The sequence below is a fragment of the Ranitomeya variabilis genome, chromosome 6, assembly GCF_051348905.1.
Source record: "Ranitomeya variabilis isolate aRanVar5 chromosome 6, aRanVar5.hap1, whole genome shotgun sequence".
Classification (NCBI taxonomy): domain Eukaryota; kingdom Metazoa; phylum Chordata; class Amphibia; order Anura; family Dendrobatidae; genus Ranitomeya; species Ranitomeya variabilis.
Genome location: NC_135237.1, coordinates 470904440 through 470921901, shown reverse-complemented (window position 1 = coordinate 470921901; position 17462 = coordinate 470904440). Strand labels below are relative to the sequence as shown.

At 45.5% G+C, this 17462-nt stretch overlaps 1 long non-coding RNA gene across 1 annotated transcript in view; it reads right to left on the bottom strand.

The window, feature by feature from the left end:
- LOC143781296 (uncharacterized) overlaps positions 1–17462 on the bottom strand; it is a 55374-nt gene that overhangs the window by 31265 nt on the left and 6647 nt on the right. The window contains exons 2-3 of the long non-coding RNA XR_013216651.1: positions 13023–13105; positions 3099–3181 (exon numbers count right to left, since the gene is read on the bottom strand). This is a non-coding gene — a long non-coding RNA (uncharacterized LOC143781296). The remainder of the gene's footprint in view (positions 1–3098; positions 3182–13022; positions 13106–17462) is intronic.

The window sequence follows — 17462 nt, the reverse complement described above, 5'->3', positions numbered from 1 at the left end:
CCGGATCATAACAGGAGTCTGAGCCTGAAGTAAAGGCAGAGCCAGAACTGCATAATCAGGAGCTGGTGAGTGCACCTCGGCCCCTCACCCCAGAAGTCCAGCCGGTCCCTCAGCCTCCTATCCCATGGAGCGAGCCCCTATGAAGCAGACCCACGCTCTGCAGCATTTCAACCCTCGGTCAGTCCCGTTCCCAACCGCAGTTGGAGGGCCCGTTTCCATATCCCAGGCAGGCTGCCTGGATTGCGGGAGTAATTGAGCAGAAGAAATAACGTGAAAAGGAGGTCTGGGCAGAACTGCGCCAACCCGGAGGGGGTGCTATGGCCGGGCGTCACACTCATGAGCATTTAGTTTTTGCAGACGTTGCCCATGGGTACGGCTTCATATGAGAGGAAACCACAAACAACAAGGTATATGTCAATGTCGCTTCCATAAAATACTGCAGACCACTGGATGAAGGGGATTATGTCTCATTTATTAAAGAGGACAGCCCTCGGGGCTTCTTTTCCCCTTCCTTTGTGCAAAGTATGGTTCCGAGAACCATGTGTGGGTTGTCTGGTCTTAAAACACAGTCTGTTGCTACAGCCGCACATGGTCCGTTAGTCCAAGGACTCGTTTCTCCTTAAGGGTGAAGTTCCGTCATCCAGCAGAAGGATCGCAATGAAAACTTAAAGGTTGGGGTCCACACAAAACATGAAACTTTGGCCTGTACCAGCCTTACTACACAACTCCTTTGCCCACTGGGACATGGAACAGTCCCACTTTATTTGGTGCAACTAGCACTATACATACAGATGGAGTTTATTGACGTTCACTTATCAGCGAGATCCGTCCCGTGTCGCCTGATCACCTGAATTCTGTGCCCGTGTTCGGGCTGATGATGACGCTGCGGCCGCGGTTGTCATAGGCTGCCAAGACATGGCAGGGGTATTAGTTGGCCGTGCAGTGGCCTGGGAATGGGGTTCTGCCTGGGCTGATTCTGAGCCTGCATAAACCCCAATCCCCCTTCTTCCTAACGGCAGCAGCATAAAACCCCCATGGACTGATAACCAGACGGACAGGTCAGGTTAGTAAGGTATTGTAAGAAAAAGTTATTAACGGACAGCTTATAAGGCTTGGTCCTGTGAGCAGTCGTAACCGAGTCTTTACGGACTGAAAGTGCACCTGGGGGGCTATGTGCCAGGCACCAAAGTTTTATTAAACACATTAATATGTTTTTTTATCATTGGCTCCCACATGAGCCGTAAGACTTTCTGCAGCGGGTGGTATCCGGTGTACCTGCTGAACCAAAAGACTTCGCTTAAAATCGGTTCTACCTCGTTTACATCCCTGCGATGAGTATCACGTTGTAAATAATAATGTTTTCATATGGCATGGTCGGGTACAACCATCATAAAAAGAACGGGGAATGTAAGGGGTCACAGAGACTGTTTTATACCCCAAGCACATCCCATTTAAACATTATTAAATGTTGCTAATTGTATATGTTTTTTTTACCTTATGCTGCTATGTTTATAATTGATGTGTAAATACTGTTGTATACTGCATACTGTAAGATGTGCATTATGTTGTAGCGTAGGGAGAGTGTAGTAAGTGGTTAGGACACTAGATGGAGATACTTTAGTATTATACTTTCCTAGGAACAGTGACAGTTAAATTAGGAGGAGCCTGCTGTGGGTAAGAAACGGGATTTCCTGTTTTTAGTTTAGTGAACACAGGCAGATGGTACAACTCAGAGGGGCCAGGGAGTCCCAGGCATCCCAAAGGGTTTAAGAGCCCAGGGCAGCGCAGCAGTTCCATAACGTTTGAAGAAAAGGGCCCAGGTGTCCAGTGCCAGTGGGTCAGCAAGTTACAGCTAAAGAATTTCAGCAGGATAGAGACGCAAGTAGCTCCAAAATGTGGCAGCTTTCTAAGCAGGCAGACGCTCTTCAGTCTGGAGTGAAACAGATGAGGGAATACCTAAGAGTAGTCATGCTGAACAGGGAGGAAGCTGCAGTACCGAACTGGTCGGTACATCCCGGGGAAACCTTGGGAGGAATAAGTGAAGACACAGGGAAAGAAAAAGATGTGAACGATGTCATATTCTGTGTTGATGCTGTAACTAATGAGGATGTGCTGCGATTGGATACAAGTAAAGTTCCTCATTTAAAGTTTGAAATGGACTCTGCCCATTTGTGCTCTTCAACATCAGCAGCCGAGCTTTAGCAGCCTTGATCGGACCCTGACGGTGTAGAAGAAGGTATGCAAGAAAAGGGACATTGTTTATATGTGTCGGGAGGCCAGGGCGCGCTTAACCAGATATTCTCAGCCACGACTATGGCCCTGGCTCTGCCCCTCACAAATCCTCAGTGCATTGTACTATTGTAACTATTGTAATCAATCGGTCCTTAGTCCACTAAAAAAGCTGTGGTTAATTAATGCACACCTACTGTAAATGCTGGGAAGAGCCGGTCTATAATCTATTGTGAATGTTGTGGTAAGTCAGTCCACAGACCTTTGAAAATAACTGGCAGTCAGATCACAGTTTGGTATTATTACTGTGATCGGATGATACACCTAGTCAAAAAGCTATAGTCAGTCAGAGCATAGTTTATTGTAAATGGTGTGGTAAGGTAGTCCACAGTCAGGTAAAATACTGTGCTCAGTCAGTCCACACCTAGTGGAAATGCTATAGTCAATTGGTGCACAGACTATAGTAAATGTTGCTGTCAGTCAGTCCAGTCTTGTATAAATACTGGGCTCAGTCAATACACATCTAGAGTAAATGCTGTGTTCTGTCAGTCCTCGGTCCAGTGTGAATGCTGTGGTCAGTCTCGTGTAAACACGGCATTGATTATTTCAATGCTGATAGGAAGAGTATTTTATAAAATATAAGAGGGGATTCCCAATTTGGAAGACAGAGGATAATGAGAAGAAATGTTCCCCATCTCTGTACCTGAGATATGGTGGTGTTATACTAGGAGTTGTGTATAGAAGATGTACATTTGAAAAAACACATACAGCATATTGTCATGTATCAAGAAGGTGTTATTACACCTCCGCAGATCTAGAACTCAAGCCTAGACCAACGATTATCAGTAATTAATATGAAAATTAATTACCTCCTATGTGATACTTCTGATTGTCTTCTTGGAATCCACAAAGAAAAATGTCACGTTCCACCATCTCACTGGGATTCAGTCATCTGTAAAAAGACAAATATATGATAATATGTTCCTGCTACATGCTATACACACCAATAAGTATAACACACTGGAGTCAAAATTACTTATCTCAGAGATAATGACTGTGGTCAGTCTATACACAGTGTATTGTAAAAGCTGCAGCCAGTCAGTCCACAGTCTGCTGCAAAAGTTTTGGTCAGTCAGTCCACAGTATAGTTTAAATATTGCAACCAGTCGGTTCTTACTCTAGTATTAATACTGTGGTTAATTAGTCTACAGCTAGTGTAAATGCTAGGATGAGCTGCTCTATAATCTGTTGTGAAGGTTGTGATCAGTCAGTCCACAGACCACTGTAAATGACAACCAGTCAGTCCACAGTCTGGTATTATTACTGTGAGTGTTCGATACACACCTATCTAAAAAGCTATGGTCAGTCGGAGCACAGTTTATTGTAAATGTTGTGGTAAGACACTCCACAGTCTGGTATAAATACTGTGCTCAGTCAGTCCACATTCTACTGTAAAACTTGTGGCTAGTCAATCTGTAAGGGATCACACAGACTGTTTTATACCCCAAGCACGTCCTGTTTAAACATTATTAATAGTGATGAGCGAGTGTACTCATTGCTCGGGTTTTCCAGAGCACACTCGGTTGGTCTCCGAGTATTTGTAACTACTCGGAGATTTAGTTTTTGTTGACGCAGCTGCATGATTTACGGCTGCTAGCCAGCCTGAGTACATGTGGGGGTTGCCAGTTTGCTAGGGAATCCCCACATGTATTCAAGCTGTCTATCAGCTGTAAATCATGCAGCTGAGGCAAGGAAAATTAAATCTCCGAGCAGTTACAAATACTTGGAGACCACCCGCGCGTACTCGAGAAAACCCAAGCAACGAGTACAGTCGCTCATCACTAATTATTAAATGTTGCTAATTGTGTATGTTTTATTACCTTATGCTGCTCTGTTTATACTTGATGTGTAAATACTGTAGTATACTGCATACTGTAAGATGTGCATTATGTTGTAGCATAGGGATAGTGTAGTTAGTGGTTGGACACTAGATGTAGATACTTTAGTATTATAGTTTCCTTGGAACAGTAACAGTTAAATTAGGAGGAGCCTGCTTTCGGTAAAAAAGGGGATTTCCTGTCTTTAGTTCAGTGAAGACAGGGAGCTGGTACAGGCGTCCCAAAAGGCTTAAGAGCCCGGGACAGTGCAGCAGCTCCGTAATGTTTGAAAGAAAGGGCCCAGCCGTCTAGTGCCAGTGGGTCAGCAAGTTACAGCTAAAGAATTGCTGCAGGATAAAGGTGCAGGTCGTTCCAACATGTGGCAGCTTTTTACGTGGGTGTTGTGGCCGGAAGCGATCACACTTTGGAACAGGTGGGGCCCAGAAAAAAACCCTTGTACAGCTGCGGTGGCATAGGCTGAATTAAGAGGAAATGGAGACAAGAAGAGGAGAAGGCCAACACAGAGGACTAAGGGAAGTTGCCGATGAATCCCGAGCGGACCGGTTTCCTGTACCTGCGAAGGAGAGGTGTCAGCAGTCGCCGGAGCCAGAACACCATTCTCGGGAGCCGTAATACCATCCTCGGGAGCCAAAACCAATGTTTCCACGCCATCAGGGACTGGAGATTATGGAGGAGTCTGTTGTGAATTCTGCTTTTGGGCTCCCTCCGGTGGTTGTAGGCGGTAATGCAGTTGTCCCTAAGTTGCAGTCCTGGTCAGGTGTATCTGCTGATTGCAGTTCTGACTGGGGTATTTAGGCTTGCAGGATTCATTAGTCCTTGCCAGTTGTCCATGGTTTTGGAGGTGTTGGTCATTCTTTGGTTCCTTCAAATATCCCAGTCAATATTCGTGGGGGGCTGCCTATCCTTTGGGGTTCTGCTCTGAGGCAATATAGTATTCCTATTTCCATCTATAGGGGTATTTAGTCCTCCGGCTGTGTTGAGGTGTCTAGGGTTTGTTAGGCACACCCCACGGCTACTTCTAGTTGCGGTGTTAGTTTGCGGTCAGTACAGCTTCCACCTACTCCAGAGAAAGTTCCATGCGGCTCCAAAGTCACCGGGTCATAACAGTACAACTGGCCAGTAATGAGTTAAATGCATCTCAGAAGAAGGGAAGAAGGGTGTCGAGTCATTTTTTTTTTTCTGCAGTTTGTTTTGCCTTATCTTTCCTCTTTTTCTCTGGGTGGCTGAGGATTGGGCATTTTCCCTGGAATCTGGGAATCCGGCTTTGCTTAATGTAGATTCCTTTTTTCAGGCTTTAGGACTATTATATGATGAACCTAATTCTGTGGATCAAGCGGAGAAGACCTTGTTGGCCCTGTCTCAGGGTCAAGAGGCGGCAGAATTATATTGTCAGAAATTTAGAAAATGGTCTGTGTTGACTAAATGGAATGATGATGCTTTGGCGGCAATTTTCAGAAAGGGTCTTTCTGAATCCGTTAAAGATGTTATGGTGGGGTTTCCCACGCCTGTCGGTCTGAGTGATTCTATGTCTCTGGCCATTCAGATTGATCGGCGCTTGCGGGAGCGCAGAACTGTGCGCGCTGTGGCGTTGTCCTCAGAGCAGAGTCCTGAGCCAATGCAGTGTGATAGGATTCTGTCTAGAACAGAACGACAAGGATTCAGACGTCAGAATAGGTTGTGTTATTATTGTGGTGATGCTTCTCATGTCATTTCAGCCTGCCCTAAGTGGACAAAGAGGATCGCTAGTTCATTTACCATCAGTACTGTACAACCTAAATTTCTGTTATCTGTGTCCTTGATCTGCTCATTGTCATCATTTTTTGTCATGGCGTTTGTGGATTCAGGCGCCGCTTTGAACTTAATGGACTTTGAGTTTGCTAGGCGTTGTGGTTTTCCCTTGCAGCCTTTGCAGAACTTTATTCCTATAAGGGGCATTGATGCTACACATTTGGCTAAAAATAAACCCCAGTTTTGGACACAGGTGACCATGCGTATGGCGCCGGCCCATCAGGAAGATTGTCGATTTCTGATGTTGCATAATTTACATGATGCTATCGTTCTGGGTTTTCCGTGGTTGCAGGTACATAATCCTGTGTTGGATTGGAAGTTTATGTCTGTGACTAGTTGGGGTTGTCAGGGGGTTCATAATGATGTTCCTTTAATGTCCATCTCCTCTTCTTCCTCTTCCGAAATTCCAGAGTTTTTGTCTGATTTTCAGGATGTATTCGATGAGCCCAAGTCCAGTTCTCTTCCACCGCACAGGGACTGTGATTGTGCGATTGATTTGATTCCAGGCTGTAAGTTTCCTAAGGGCCGACTCTTCAACCTGTCTGTGCCTGAACATACCGCTATGCGGAGTTATGTTAAGGAGTCTTTGGAGAAAGGGCATATTCGGCCATCTTCTTCACCAATGGGAGCGGGATTTTTTTTTGTGGCTAAGAAGGTTGGCTCCTTGAGACCCTGTATTGATTATCGCCTCTTGAATAAGATCACGGTCAAGTTTCAATACCCTTTACCTTTGTTTTCCGATTTGTTTGCTAGGATTAAGGGGGCTAATTGGTTTACGAAGATTGACCTTCGGGGGGCGTATAATCTTGTTCGTATTAAGCAGGGTGATGAATGGAAAACTGCGTTCAATACGCCCGAAGGCCATTTTGAATACCTTGTGATGCCGTTCGGGCTCACTAATGCTCCAACTGTTTTTCAATCTTTCATGCATGATATCTTCCGGACTTATATTGATAAATTCTTGATTGTATATCTGGACGATATTTTGATTTTTTCTGATGATTGGGAGTCTCATGTGGAACAGGTCAGGAGGGTATTTCAGATTCTTCGTGACGATGCTTTGTTTGTGAAGGGGTCTAAGTGTCTCTTTGGGGTGCAGAAGGTTTCTTTTTGGGGTTTTATTTTTTCTCCTTCATCTATTGAGATGGATCCGGTTAAGGTTCAGGCCATTCATGATTGGATTCAACCCACGTCCGTAAAGAGCCTTCAGAAATTTTGGGGTTTTGCAAATTTTTATCGCAGTTTCATTGCTAACTTTTCCAGCATGGTTAAACCCTTGACCGATTTGACGAAGAAAGGCGCTGATGTGGCGAATTGGTCCTCTGCGGCTGTTTCTGCCTTTCAGGAGCTTAAACGTCGATTTACTTCTGCTCTGTTGTTGCGCCAACCGGATGTTTCTCTTCCGTTTCAGGTTGAGATTGACGCTTCTGAGATTGGGGCAGGGGCCGTTATGTCTCAGAGGGATCCTGTGGGTTCCTTGATGAAACCGTGTGCCTTCTTTTCCCGTAAATTTTCACCTGCTGAACGCAATTATGATGTCGGCAATCGGGAGTTGTTGGCTATGAAGTGGGCGTTTGAGGAGTGGCGACATTGGCTTGAGGGAGCTAAGCACCGTATTGTGGTCTTGACCGATCATAAGAATCTGATTTACCTCGAGTCTGCCAAATGGTTGAATCCTAGACAGGCTCGATGGTCCTTGTTTTTTTCCCGTTTTGATTTTGTGGTCTCGTATCTCCCGGGTTCTAAGAATATTAAGGCTGATGCCCTTTCTAGGAGTTTTTCGCCTGATTCTCCTGAGGTTCTTGAACCAGTCGGCATTCTGAAAGAAGGGGTGGTCCTTTCTGCCATTTCCCCTGATTTACGACGGGTTCTTCAGGAATTTCAGGCTGACAGACCTGACCGCTGTCCTATGGGGAAACTGTTTGTTCCTGACAGATGGACTAGTAGAGTGATTTCCGAGGTTCACTGTTCTGTGTTGGCTGGTCATCCTGGTATTTTTGGTACCAGAGACTTGGTTGGTAGGTCCTTTTGGTGGCCTTCTTTATCACGTGATGTGCGTTCCTTTGTACAGTCCTGTGGGACTTGTGCGCGGGCCAAGCCTTGTTGTTCCCGTGCTAGTGGGTTGCTTTTGCCATTGCCAGTCCCTGAGAGGCCCTGGACGCATATTTCTATGGATTTTATTTCTGATCTTCCGGTTTCCCAGAGGATATCTGGGTTGTCTGTGACCGGTTCTCTAAGATGGTTCATTTGGTGCCTTTGCCTAAATTGCCTTCCTCTTCAGATTTGGTTTCGTTGTTTATTCAGCATGTGGTTCGTTTGCATGGTATTCCGGAGAATATTGTGTCTGACAGAGGTTCCCAGTTTGTTTCTAGGTTTTGGCGGGCCTTTTGTGCTAGGCTGGGCATTGATTTATCTTTTTCCTCTGCATTTCATCCTCAGACAAATGGCCAAACCGAGCGAACTAATCAGACCTTGGAGACTTATTTGAGATGCTTTGTGTCTGCTGATCAGGATGATTGGGTGGCCTTTTTGCCGTTGGCCGAGTTTGCCCTTAATAATCGGGCTAGTTCGGCTACTTTGGTTTCCCTTTTTTTTGTAGTTTTGGTTTTCATCCTTGTTTTTCTTCTGGGCAGGTTGAGCCTTCTGACTGTCCTGGTGTGGATACTGTGGTTGACAGGTTGCAGCAGATTTGGGCTCAGGTGGTGGACAATTTGGTGTTGTCTCAGGAGGAGGCTCAACGTTTTGCTAACCGTCGTCGGTGTGTTGGTTCCCGGCTTCGGGTTGGGGATCTGGTCTGGTTGTCTTCCCGTCATGTTCCTATGAAGGTTTCTTCTCCTAAGTTTAAGCCTCGGTTTATTGGTCCTTATAGGATTTCTGTGATTATTAATCCGGTGTCTTTTCGATTGGCGCTTCCGGCCTCTTTTGCTATCCATAATGTCTTCCATAGATCTTTATTGCGGAAATATGTGGTACCCGTTGTTCCCTCTGTTGATCCTCCTGCCCCTGTGTTGGTTGATGGGGAGTTGGAGTATGTGGTTGAGAAGATTTTGGATTCTTGTTTTTCGAGGCGGAGGCTTCAGTATCTTGTCAAATGGAGGGGTTAAGGACAGGAGGATAATTCTTGGGTTTTTGCCTCTGATGTACATGCTGCTGATTTGGTTCATGCTTTTCATCTGGCTCGTCCTGATCGGCCTGGGGGCTCTGGTGAGGGTTCGGTGACTCCTCCTCAAGGGGGGGGGTACTGTTGTGAATTCTGCTTTTGGGCTCCCTCCGGTGGTTGTAGGTGGTAATGCAGTTGTCCCTGAGTTGCAGTCCTGGTCAGGTGTATCTGCTGATTGCAGTTCTGACTGGGGTATTTAGGCTTGCAGGATTCATTAGTCCTTGCCAGTTGTCCATGGTTTTGGAGGTGTTGGTCATTGTTTGGTTCCTTCTGCCTTGTTGCCAAATCAGCAAAGATAAGTGTTTGGTTTTGTTTTTGTGGCACACATGCTGTGTGCTTAATAATTCCATGCTATTCATTGTTTTTTTGTCCTGCTTGATTGTGTAAGTATTTTCTCAGTCTTGTTGGATTCTCAGGAGTTGCAGATATACATTCCATGTCTTTAGTTAGATTGTGGAACTTTTTGTATTATCTGCTGTGGATATTTTTGAAGGGTTTTAATACTGAGCACTTAGTATTCTGTCCTATCTTTCCCTATTTAGTTAGAGTGGCCTCTTTTGCTGAATTCTGTTTTTCTGCCTGCGTGTGTCTTTCTTCTCCTACTCACAGTCAATATTCGTGGGGGGCTGCCTATCCTTTGGGGTTCTGCTCTGAGGCAAGATAGTATTCGTATTTCCATTTATAGGGGTATTTAGTCCTCCGGCTGTGTCGAGGTGTCTAGGGTTTGTTAGGCACACCCCACGGCTACTTCTAGTTGCGGTGTTAGTTCAGGGTTTGCGGTCAGTACAGCTTCCACCTACTCCAGAGAAAGTTCCATGCGGCTCCAAAGTCACCGGATCATAACAGGAGTCTGAGCCTGAAGTAAAGGCAGAGCCAGAACTGCATCATCAGGAGCTGGTGAGTGCACCTCGGCCCCTCACCCCAGAAGTCCAGCCTCCTATCCCACGGAGCGAGCCCCTATGCAGCAGACCCACGCTCTGCAGCATTTCAACCCTCGGTCAGTCCCGTTCCCAACCGCAGTTGGAGGGCCCGTTTCCATCTCCCAGGCAGGCTGCCTGGATTGCGGGAGTAATTGAGCAGAAGAAATAACGTGAAAAGGAGGTCTGGGCAGAACTGCGCCAACCCGGAGAGGGTGCTATGGCCGGGCGTCACACTCATGAGCATTTAGTTTTTGCAGACGTTGCCCATGGGTACGGCTTCATATGAGAGGAAACCACAAACAACAAGGTATATGTCAATGTCGCTTCCATAAAATACTGCAGACCACTGGATGAAGGGGATTATGTCTCATTTATTAAAGAGGACAGCCCTCGGGGCTTCTTTCCCCCTTCATTTGTGCAAAGTATGGTTCCGAGAACCATGTGTGGGTTGTCTGGTCTTAAACTGGTCTTAAAACACAGTCTGTTGCTACAGCCGCACATGGTCCGTTAGTCCAAGGACTCGTTTCTCCTTAAGGGTGAAGTTCCGTCATCCAGCAGAAGGATCGCAATGAAATTTAAAGGTGGGGGTCCACACAAAACATGAAACTTTGGCCTGTACCAGCCTTACTGCACCATTGCTCTGGTGCTACACGACTCCTTTGCCCACTGGGACATGGAACAGTCCCACTTTATTTGGTGCAACTAGCACTATACATACAGATGGAGTTTATTGACGTTCACTTATCAGCGAGATCCGTCCCGTGTCGCCTGATCACCTGAATTCTGTGCCCGTGTTCGGGCTGATGATGACGCTGCGGCCGCGGTTGTCATAGGTTGCCAAGACATGGCAGGGGTATTAGTTGGCCGTGCAGTGGCCTGGGAATGGGGTTCTGCCTGGGCTGATTCTGAGCCTGCATAAACCCCAATCCCCCTTCTTCCTAACGGCAGCAGCATAAAACCCCCATGGACTGATAACCTGACGGACAGGTCAGGTTAGTAAAGTATTGTAAGAAAAAGTTATTAACGGACAGCTTAGAAGGCTTGGTCCTGTGAGCAGTCGTAACCGAGTCTTTACGGACTGAAAGTGCACCTGGGGGGCTATGTGCCAGGCACCAAAGTTTTATTAAACACATTAATATGTTTTTTTATCATTGGCTCCCACATGAGCCGTAAGACTTTCTGCAGCGGGTGGTATCCAGTGTACCTGCTGAACCAAAAGACTTCGCTTAAAATCGGTTCTACCTCGTTTACATCCCTGCGATGAGTATCACGTTGTACATAATAACGTTTTCATATGGCATGGTCGGGTACAACCATCATAAAAAGAACGGGGAATGTAAGGGGTCACAGAGACTGTTTTATACCCCAAGCACATCCCATTTAAACATTATTAAATGTTGCTAATTGTATATGTTTTTTTTACCTTATGCTGCTATGTTTATAATTGATGTGTAAATACTGTTGTATACTGCATACTGTAAGATGTGCATTATGTTGTAGCGTAGGGAGAGTGTAGTAAGTGGTTAGGACACTAGATGGAGAGACTTTAGTATTATACTTTCCTAGGAACAGTGACAGTTAAATTAGGAGGAGCCTGCTGTGGGTAAGAAACGGGATTTCCTGTTTTTAGTTTAGTGAACACAGGCAGATGGTACAGCTCAGAGGGGCCAGGGAGTCCCAGGCATCCCAAAGGGTTTAAGAGCCCAGGACAGCACAGCAGCTCCATAACGTTTGAAGAAAAGGGCCCAGGTGTCCAGTGCCAGTGGGTCAGCAAGTTACAGCTAAAGAGTTTCAGCAGGATAGAGACGCAAGTAGCTCCAAAATGTGGCAGCTTTCTAAGCAGGCAGACGCTCTTCAGTCTGGAGTGAAACAGATGAGGGAATACCTAAGAGTAGTCATGCTGAACAGGGAGGAAGCTGCAGTACCGAACTGGTCGGTACATCCCGGGGAAACCTTGGGAGGAATAAGTGAAGACACAGGGAAAGAAAAAGATGTGAACGATGTCATATTCTGTGTTGATGCTGTAACTAATGAGGATGTGCTGCGATTGGATACAAGTAAAGTTCCTCATTTAAAGTTTGAAATGGACTCTGCCCATTTGTGCTCTTCAACATCAGCAGCCGAGCTTTAGCAGCCTTGATCGGACCCTGACGGTGTAGAAGAAGGTATGCAAGAAAAGGGACATTGTTTATATGTGTCGGGAGGCCAGGGCGCGCTTAACCAGATATTCTCAGCCACGACTATGGCCCTGGCTCTGCCCCTCACAAATCCTCAGTGCATTGTACTATTGTAACTATTGTAATCAATCGGTCCTTAGTCCACTAAAAAAGCTGTGGTTAATTAATGCACACCTACTGTAAATGCTGGGAAGAGCCGGTCTATAATCTATTGTGAATGTTGTGGTAAGTCAGTCCACAGACCTTTGAAAATAACTGGTAGTCAGATCACAGTTTGGTATTATTACTGTGATCGGATGATACACCTAGTCAAAAAGCTGTAGTCAGTCAGAGCATAGTTTATTGTAAATGGTGTGGTAAGGTAGTCCACAGTCAGGTAAAATACTGTGCTCAGTCAGTCCACACCTAGTGGAAATGCTATAGTCAATTGGTGCACAGACTATAGTAAATGTTGCTGTCAGTCAGTCCAGTCTTGTATAAATACTGGGCTCAGTCAATACACATCTAGAGTAAATGCTGTGTTCTGTCAGTCCTCGGTCCAGTGTGAATGCTGTGGTCAGTCTCGTGTAAACACGGCATTGATTATTTCAATGCTGATAGGAAGAGTATTTTATAAAATATAAGAGGGGATTCCCAATTTGGAAGACAGAGGATAATGAGACGAAATGTTCCCCATCTCTGTACCTGAGATATGGTGGTGTTATACTAGGAGTTGTGTATAGAAGATGTACATTTGAAAAAACACATACAGCATATTGTCATGTATCAGGAAGGTGTTATTACACCTCCGCAGATCTAGAACTCAAGCCTAGACCAACGATTATCAGTAATTAATATGAAAATTAATTACCTCCTATGTGATACTTCTGATTGTCTTCTTGGAATCCACAAAGAAAAATGTCACGTTCCACCATCTCACTGGGATTCAGTCATCTGTAAAAAGACAAATATATGATAATATGTTCCTGCTACATGCTATACACACCAATAAGTATAACACACTGGAGTCAAAATTACTTATCTCAGAGATAATGACTGTGGGGTCAGTCTATACACAGTGTATTGTAAAAGCTGCAGCCAGTCAGTCCACAGTCTGCTGCAAAAGTTTTGGTCAGTCAGTCCACAGTATAGTTTAAAAATTGCAACCAGTCGGTTCTTACTCTAGTATTAATGCTGTGGTTAATTAGCCTACACCTAGTGTAAATGCTAAGATGAGCTGCTCTATAATCTGTTGTGAAGGTTGTGATCAGTCAGTCCACAGACCACTGTAAATGACAACCAGTCAGTCCACAGTCTGGTATTATTACTGTGAGTGTTCGATACACACCTATCTAAAAAGCTATGGTCAGTCGGAGCACAGTTTATTGTAAATGTTGTGGTAAGACACTCCACAGTCTGGTATAAATACTGTGCTCAGTCAGTCCACATTCTACTGTAAAACTTGTGGCTAGTCAATCTGTAAGGGATCACACAGACTGTTTTATACCCCAAGCACGTCCTGTTTAAACATTATTAATAGTGATGAGCGAGTGTACTCATTGCTCGGGTTTTCCCGAGCACACTCGGTTGGTCTCCGAGTATTTGTAACTGCTCGGAGATTTAGTTTTTCTTGACGCAGCTGCATGATTTACGGCTGCTAGCCAGCCTGAGTACATGTGGGGGTTGCCAGTTTGCTAGGGAATCCCCACATGTATTCAAGCTGTCTATCAGCTGTAAATCATGCAGCTGAGGCAAAGAAAATTAAATCTCCGAGCAGTTACAAATACTTGGAGACCACCCGCGCGTACTCGGGAAAACCCGAGCAACGAGTACAGTCGCTCATCACTAATTATTAAATGTTGCTAATTGTGTATGTTTTATTACCTTATGCTGCTCTGTTTATACTTGATGTGTAAATACTGTAGTATACTGCATACTGTAAGATGTGCATTATGTTGTAGCGTAGGGATAGTGTAGTTAGTGGTTGGACACTAGATGTAGATACTTTAGTATTATAGTTTCCTTGGAACAGTAACAGTTAAATTAGGAGGAGCCTGCTTTCGTTAAAAAAGGGGATTTCCTGTCTTTAGTTCAGTGAAGACAGGGAGCTGGTACAGGCATCCCAAAAGGCTTAAGAGCCCGGGACAGTGCAGCAGCTCCGTAATGTTTGAAGGAAAGGGCCCAGCCTGTTGTGAATTCTGTTCTCGAACTCCCTCCTGTGGTTATGAATGGTACTTCGGCGAGTTCTGTCCATGGACTCCCTCTGGTGGCTGTGAGTGGAGCTGCTGGTTCTGAGGTTCTTTCCTCAGCTGACCTCGTTTAGTTCTAGGCTGGCTGCTCTATTTAACTCCACTCAGATCGTTACTTGATGCCAGCTGTCAATGTCCTAGTACTGGTTCAGTTTTCTCTTGGATCTTTCAGATGACCTGTCTACTCCAGCAAAAGCTAAGTCCTTGCTAGCTTATTTGTTTACCACTGTTTTCTTGTCCAGCTTGCTATCATGATTTTGCCTTGCTAGCTGGAAGCTCTGGGATGCAGAGTGGCACCTCCGCGCCGTGAGTCGGTGCGGGGGTCTCTTTTGCACACTCTGCGTGGTTTTTTGGTAGTTTTTTATGCTCACCGCAAAGATACCTTTTCTATCCTCAGTCTGTTTAGTTAAGTCTGGCCTCCTTTGCTGAAACCTATTTCATTCCTGTGTTTGTGACTTCCATCTTAACTCACAGTCAATATGTGTGGGGGGCTGCCTATTTCTTTGGGGAATTTCTCTGAGGCAAGGTAGGCTTTATTTTCTATCTTTAGGGGTAGTTAGCTCTTAGGCTGTGAAGAGGTGTCTAGGCAGAATCAGGTACGCTCCACGGCTATTTCTAGTTGTTGTGATAGGATTAGGAGTTGCGGTCAGCAGAGCTCCCACTTCCCAGAGCTTGTCCTGTATTACTAGTTTGCTCATCAGGTCATTCCGAGTGCTCCTAACCACCAGGTCATCATAACACCAGCCGTATAGTGCCAGTTGGTCAGCAAGTTACAGCTAAAGAATTGCAGCAGGATAAAGGTGCAGGTCGTTCCAAAATGTGGCAGCTTTTTACGTGGGTGGAGTGGCCGGAAGCGATCCCACTTTGGAACAGGTGGGGCCCAGAAAAAAACCCTTGTACAGCTGCGGTGGCATAGGCTGAATTAAGAGGAAATGGAGACAAGAAGAGGAGAAGGCCGACACAGAGGACTAAGGGAAGTTGCCGATGAATCCCGAGCGGACCGGTTTCCTGTACCTGCAAAGGAGAGGTGTCAGCAGTCGCCGGAGCCAGAACACCATCCTCGGGAGCCGTAATACCATCCTTGGGAGCCAAAACCAATGTTTCCACGCCATCAGGGACTGGAGATTATGGAGGAGTCTGTTGTGAATTCTGCTTTTGGGCTCCCTCCGGTGGTTGTAGGCGATAATGCAGTTGTCCCTGAGTTGCAGTCCTGGTCAGGTGTATCTGCTGATTGCAGTTCTGACTGGGGTATTTAGGCTTGCAGGATTCATTAGTCCTTGCCAGTTGTCCATGGTTTTGGAGGTGTTGGTCATTCTTTGGTTCCTTCAAATATCCCAGTCAATATTCGTGGGGGGCTGCCTATCCTTTGGGGTTCTGCTCTGAGGCAAGATAGTATTCCTATTTCCATCTATAGGGGTATTTAGTCCTCCGGCTGTGTCGAGGTGTCTAGGGTTTGTTAGGCACACCCCACGGCTACTTCTAGTTGCGGTGTTAGTTCAGGGTTTGCGGTCAGTACAGCTTCCACCTACTCCAGAGAAAGTTCCATGCGGCTCCAAAGTCACCGGATCATAACAGTACAACTGGCCAGTAATGAGTTAAATGCATCTCAGAAGAAGGGAAGAAGGGTGTCGAGTCATTTTTTTTTCTGCAGTTTGTTTTGCCTTATCTTCCCTCTTTTTCTCTGGGTGGCTGAGGAGTCTTGTGTTAGCATGGATGTTCAGGAATTAGCTTCTCGTGTAGACCAGCTTGCTGCTAGGGTACAGGGAATTTCTGATTATATTGTTCAGACTCCTGTTTTAGAGCCGAAGATTCCTACTCCTGATTTGTTTTTTGGTGACAGGTCCAAATTTTTGAGTTTTAAAAACAACTGTAAACTGTTTTTTGTTTTGAGACCTCGATCCTCTGGTGATTCCATTCAGCAGGTTAAAATCGTTATTTCCCTGCTGCGTGGCGATCCACAGGATTGGGCATTTTCCCTAGAATCTGGGAATCCGGCTTTGCTTAATGTAGATTCCTTTTTTCAGGCTTTAGGACTATTATATGATGAACCTAATTCTGTGGATCAAGCGGAGAAGACCTTGTTGGCCCAGTCTCAGGGTCAAGAGGCGGCAGAATTATATTGTCAGAAATTTAGAAAATGGTCTGTGTTGACTAAATGGAATGATGATGCTTTGGCGGCAATTTTCAGAAAGGGTCTTTCTGAATCCGTTAAAGATGTTATGGTGGGGTTTCCCACGCCTGTCGGTCTGAGTGATTCTATGTCTCTGGCCATTCAGATTGATCGGCGCTTGCGGGAGCGCAGAACTGTGCGCGCTGTGGCGTTGTCCTCAGAACAGAGTCCTGAGCCAATGCAGTGTGATAGGATTCTGTCTAGAACAGAACGACAAGGATTCAGACGTCAGAATAGGTTGTGTTATTATTGTGGCGATGCTTCTCATGTCATTTCAGCCTGCCCTAAGCGGACAAAGAGGATCGCTAGTTCATTTACCATCAGTACTGTACAACCTAAATTTCTGTTATCTGTGTCCTTGATCTGCTCATTGTCATCATTTTCTGTCATGGCGTTTGTGGATTCAGGCGCCGCTTTGAACTTAATGGACTTTGAGTTTGCTAGGCGTTGTGGTTTTCCCTTGCAGCCTTTGCAGAACCTTATTCCTCTAAGGGGCATTGATGCTACACCTTTGGCTAAAAATAAACCCCAGTTTTAGACACAGGTGACCATGCGTATGGCGCCGGCCCATCAGGAAGATTGTCGATTTCTGGTGTTGCATAATTTACATGATGCTATCGTGCTGGGTTTTCCGTGGTTGCAGGTACATAATCCTGTGTTGGATTGGAAGTCTATGTCTGTGACTAGTTGGGGTTGTCAGGGGGTTCATAATGATGTTCCTTTAATGTCCATCTCCTCTTCTTCCTCTTCCGAAATTCCAGAGTTTTTGTCTGATTTTCAGGATGTATTCGATGAGCCCAAGTCCAGTTCTCTTCCACCGCACAGGGACTGTGATTGTGCGATTGATTTGATTCCAGGCTGTAAGTTTCCTAAGGGCCGACTCTTCAACCTG